Source organism: Psammomys obesus, unplaced genomic scaffold, assembly GCF_907164565.1.
Source record: "Psammomys obesus unplaced genomic scaffold, mPsaObe1.curated_primary_1811, whole genome shotgun sequence".
NCBI lineage: Eukaryota > Metazoa > Chordata > Mammalia > Rodentia > Muridae > Psammomys > Psammomys obesus.
Window position 1 is genome coordinate 46037144 of NW_026596051.1, and position 6051 is coordinate 46043194.

A 6051-nucleotide genomic window follows, 5' to 3' on the forward strand; every position below is an offset into this window, starting at 1 on the left:
TATTATTATTATTATTATTATTATTATTATTATTATTATTATTATTAGAGACGGGGCTCCACTAAACTCAAGCTTACCAGTTTGGCTCCACTTGCTGGCCAGTAAGCCCCGGGGAGCCTTCGCAGGGCTAGGACTGCTAACACATTGCTGTGCCTGGCTTTCACACAGGTGCTAAGGAACCATACCTGGGTCTTTGTGCTTGCATAGCAAGCGCTGTGCTGACTGAGCCATCTCCTCAGATGGCTTATCGCCCATGTATTTCATGTATTGGCCCATTGAATGCCAAAACTTTCACATTCTTTGTTTTGAATTCATGCTATAATAAACCCAAACCTTCCAGAGAGAAGTAGGTATCTGTGACATAACTTTGCCAGAGATCAGTACATGAACAAATTCTATTTAACATTACAATGAATTGTTGAATTAATTAAAAAACACAAAATGGGGGCTGGAGAGATGGCTCAATGGTTAAGAGCAGCGTCTGCTTTTCCTAAAAGGACCCAGGTTCAATTCCCAGCACCCACATGGCAGCTCACAACTGTCTGTAACCCCAATTCCAAGGGATCTGACACCTTCACACGTAAAATTGTTTACTCGATGATGCTCATAATACACATTTAGACTGTCTGACGTCTCTGCTTTTGTCAGCTGCGTCTCAGAAAGCATCCTTGTTCAAAGGCTAAAGACACACAAGCGTCACAGAGCCTAACGTGGGAATCGGTGGCACCTGGCACTTGACCTTTGGCTAATATAAATACAAAAAGCAATGCTGTCAGGAGCCTCACTTCCAGAGGCTGACCTGGCTTTGTAGACCAGGCCGGCCTTGAACTCTCGGAGACCCACCTGCCTCTGCCTCCCTGGCTGCTGGCATCACAGGCATGTGCCACTGCACCCTGCAAAATGGCCTAGTTTTAACTCACGTTTTATCTCTATTGAAAACTCCCACAGTACTGGCGGAGAAAGGAGACTCCAGTGTGATCAGGGTGTTCGCGCACAGGCCCACTTTGAACCATCCTGCACGTTGCTTGTTTACACACATCGCTGGACTTCATACCTGACAAAAGCTACGCGGGGAAGGAAGGGTTTCTTTGGATTCATGGCCCACTGTAGTGGGGAAGAAAGTCCTGGTGGCAGGAGCCATTGGATCTGCGAAAAAACAGAGCGTGGCGGCTCTCCTTTTTCTTGAGTCTGGTGATCCTGGCTCGTGGAATAGTGCCATGGACAGTGGTTGGGCCTTCCCGTGGCCAATAACCTAGATAATCCCCGGCAGATGTGCCCAGAGGCTGACCTAATCTAGATAATCCTCACAGGCACACTCAGAGGCTTATTTTCTAAGCGCTTCTAAACCCGGCCAAGTTGACAGTCAATGTTAACCATCATATCATGTCAGAATAAAGTGGAGACTCACAATGCGTCATCCTCTAAAGAGCAGGGGAACCTTGTTTTTCTTGTCTTTCTTGTCGAAGGTTCTCCTGAGGGTGGTCAGACATAACAGGTGTAAGCCATGGCACTCTCATGGCAAGGAAGGTGTGAACTGCTTCTTCAGCTCACTCTGTAGAGCCGCTGGGCCTCAGGGGAGTCCTGGCTGCTGCTCAGGGTACAGTCTGGCTGGCTGGTACAGGTGACTGGCTGTGTTGCTACATGTTTGGCTAACCCGGGTGGAGATCTCTGCTCCTCTTTCCATTTCCATTGCTTCTATTAGAACTAAGTCAAATGATCTCACCTAAACCACCCCTCTTAATCACTGAATAATCCCCATTGACTCATGTGCTGGTCCGTGGTCTGCTCAACTGTACCAGGCAATCAAGGCCACATAATATAAACCTTAGAACAAGAGAATTTCTGAAGTGGTAGACATTCAGAGGCATCCAGAAGTGAGTGGAGTGATGGGTGGCCGCTTTGCAGCCCCGTCTGGTGTCCCTGGAGAAAGCACCGTGCTAGACCCTGTCAGGAAACTCCCTGCAGATTTTCTGCAGCAGTAACACTGAGATCTACCTGATCATGATCTTGGTGCTGGCTAATTTTTGTGTCACCTTGACACAAGGTAGAGTTATTTTGGAAGAGGGAGCTCCAATTGAGAAAATGCCCCCATAAGATTAGACAGCAGACAAGCTCGTGGGACATTTTCATGATGAATGATTGTTCCGGGAGAGCCCAGTTCAGTATGGGTAATGTCACCCATGAACTGGGGGTAAGCAAGCCATAGGGAGCAAGCCGGTAGACTGCGTTTCTCCATGACGTCTGCGCCAGTTCCTGCCTCAAGGTTCCTGCCCTGAGCTCTTGCCCTGACTTCCCTCCATGATGGACTCATAATCAGTAATATAAAACAAACCATTTCTCCAGCAATAGAAAAGTTACCAAGACAGCACCCTTCCCAGAGAAATAAATAGCCCAAACCAAGGCACACACTTCTGGTTGTCGATTTTGTTTCCTCTTTCTTTCCCTTCCTTCCTTCCTTCCTTCCTTCCTTCCTTCCTTCCTTCCTTCCTTCCTTCCTTCCTTCCTTCCTTCCTTTCTTTCTTTCTTTCTTTCTTTCTTTCTTTCTTTCTTTCTTTCTTTCTCCTTTCTTTTTCAGCAAACACCCCAGAACTCAGTGACAGTTCTTGGAGATCGATATGGTCAGTGACAGGGTATTGACTGTCCCAGCAGAGATTTTTAATGAGATTGTTCACACTGGAGCCTCCACCTCCAGCAGATTACAATGACAGTGGTGGGACCTTGTGAATAGAGAAAGCGAAGCAACCCTTCTGCTCCTTTCTTTCTGAAAGCACCAAGCCCTAGCAGCCAGGCCTTCTTGTTAATTAGTTGTTAATTATTGGGACAGCTCGTGAAATGGTTTTTAAAGAGCTGGCCTAGTGGCAAAGAAAAGAACCTAGTACAAGAGACTGAATTGAAGGGCAAGAAAGGGAGAGAAAAGCTTTTACGTAGTTGACTGGCACCAAGGAAATTCTAGCAACATACCCTTGAGGTACAAGACAAGAGGTGGTGTAGACAGGCATAGGGAACACTGGCACACATGCGTTACTAGAAATTAGCAATCACTTTCCTTGGTTTTTAAAGACCCGAGCGCACATGTAGCAGAGCAGAGGTGACCCACCTAAGGTCACACTCGTAGTTGGTGTCCCGGAAGCTGAATGCAGAGAACACATCATCAGGCCCTGTGGAGGTAAGCGTTGGCCATTCGGCTTGAATCTTCTATGCATACAGGCTTCTTGCCCACTTGCTTTTTCTTCGTCCTCAAAGAAGGCTATGACAGAAGTAGGTCAAAGCCACACATTGCCAGATTTATACACCACTATAGCTAAATTCAACTATTATTGATAGGTTAAAATTAATGCCTTTGAAATTCTGATATCATGTGAACAATTATGTCATTTGCTTGCCCCTCCCTGCGAAAAGTTAATTTATTACATGTGTATATTCAAAATGTTAGTTTTTATAGCTATCTTGGCATTTGAATGTTATTTTTTTTTTTTACTTTTACATTTATGTGTGTGTGTGTGTATACACTAGCATGCACTTGGAAATGTGCGTGTGACCATCAAAAGACAACTATGGAAGTCATTTTTCTTGTTTCTGCCATATATGGGGCCTGGGAAATGAACTCAGGTTATCAGGTTTGGTGGTTAGCACCTTTACCTAAAAAGCCACCTATCTCATCAGCCTGAAATTGTTTTTAGGGGAAAAAATGTTTATTGAAAGTTCAAAATCTACAAAAACAAGTGGCTGAGATCTTTTGACACCTCTGAGCTGCCTGGTTGGAGAACATCACTTTATTAACTGATAAAAGTTCACACAGAATCAAGGCAGTTTTCTTCAGGCAGAGTGTTCTGTGGTGCACAGCATAGAGTTGGCATAATGATATCCATCTAGACCAAGCGTAGGCTATCTAGACACAAACTGCTCTTGAGAACTGCTTGGGAAATAGTCATTACCATTTTTATTCTTTGCATGACCCCTGCCTGTCTCTTTGGGTAAGTCTGTTACAGGACTTCAAACATGGTCCATCCAATCATCTTTTTAATTAAAAAATTAAACAAGTCTCAAATGCATTTTTATCCTCTGCTGAGAAGTTGTTATAATACAGGAAATAAGATACAAAAGTCACTGTACCATGGGATCTACATAGCACATGAGAATCCAAGGGGAAGATTTAGCTTACTCTTTAGGGAACCGCTCTGGCCCGTCCGATGGCCTTTTAAAGGGTGCCAGGTGTCTATCTGAGCAATGTAAGGGTTTCCTGGTGTCTTGTTTCTCTTCCAGGATGTACTGTATGCCCTCTCCAGAACGCAAACTTCGGGTGCCCACAGATCATCGTAGGAGCTGACATAGAATACACAACCTCCCAGCAGACCCGGAGATTCTGGTTCGTTGGGAGCCCTATGACAAATTCTCAGTGAGTACCTTGAATGGATGCTCATTGGCATCTCTCTAGGATGTTGCCCTGATCTCTGCATGTAGGTGATTTAATCCTGAGATGTCCTGAGATGTTCAAACACCCTGCCTCTCAGGGTGTGCCTCCTTTGCCCTTATCTCTGACAGAGAAGAGAGAAGGAAGTCAGGAAAACAAAACAAAACAACTCCCCTCCCTCCACTCAGCTCTGCCCAGCAGAGGGACCTCTCTCCTAGGCACTCTTGTACTGCCTCTTAACATCCATTAAAAGAAAGGCGAGCATTTGGGGCCAGTTCTGTGAGCTGGACTTCTAATCAAATGGGTGGATTACTATTCAAGAGCTGAAAGCAATGCATAATTATGAGGCATAGCAACCAACGTCTTGGCTTGGGCCACACTTGCATCTATACGGTCAAATGGAAAGTTTCAAAACATCCTCTGCCATGAATCTAGGCAGCATGGTCAGGCTACCCCAGCACGGGCACATAGTCTGTTTGCAACCTGCTGGGTTCTAGTTGACTGAGCAGCTGGTTTCGTGGTTGGGCATTTCTTTTATGGGACCACGTCTCAGCCAGACCCGTTGTACTATTTGGACTACTGGAATTTGTGTCTAATTTTTCTTCTGCAGGGCAAAATTGCCGTGAATCTCTCAATTTGGAGTGTTCTTAGAAACACCAGATTTCATGAACTAATAGTTACTTTTTGCAAGGTGACACGAGTCCTCATGTGGCTTACATTCCAAGTGAAAGGTTAACGTTTGTCCTACAACGTTCATCCCAGGCGTTAACTCGTGACAGGCGTTAACTCTCCGTGCTATCTTGTCTACTATTACAGGCATTACCTTCCAAAGCATTCGGAGCCTTGGGAATTTGATACCCCAAATTCTGCTGCAAGAAGATACCATAAGCTGCCTTGGCCATATCCTTAGTTTGGCTTCCTCCAGATGGTACTGTGCTGATTCATTTCCTGGTGTGCGCTCGAGCTGATTACTTTATTCTTTCAAAGAATGTAATAAATGTAGTTTGCTTAGGGTCAGGTGAAAATTGGGGGGCTGGGTTTGCAGTCGAGAAAGAATTCTCTTTAGGTTATAATGAGAAACATATGATTTGGGTTCACAGAATTGACTAAGGAAGTATTTATAAATAATTATCTGTCTGATTGTTGTATGCATACATACGTACACATATATAATTGTAATACATGGAATTTGAGTTAACTCTAAACATTTGTTCGCTTGGTCCTGCAGCACCTAGAGCAGGGGTTCTCGGCCTTCCTAACGCTGCAACCCTTTGCTACGGTTCCTCCTGTGGTGGTGACCCCAACCCTGAGATTATTTTCGTTTCTACTTCATAACTGTAATTTTCTTGTTATGAATCATAACGTAAATATCCGCGTTTTCCAATAGTCTTAAACAGGCCCTGTGGCTCAGTGGCAGCAGGGTTGTGGCCCACAGGCTGAGAACTGCTGGCGTGGGGACGAGGGGACTGCTCGGCGTGTGGCCCTCGCCTGCCTCCCCTGTGCGAAGCCTGGGCTCCATCTTTGGCGGTATCAAAGCACCGTTGATTTGGGTGGCAGAAGGAGAGCAGTCAGTTCTTAACTTTATCATGCGTGACTTAGCAGGGAAGCTCTTGACACACTATCACCCGGTTCTGCCTTGA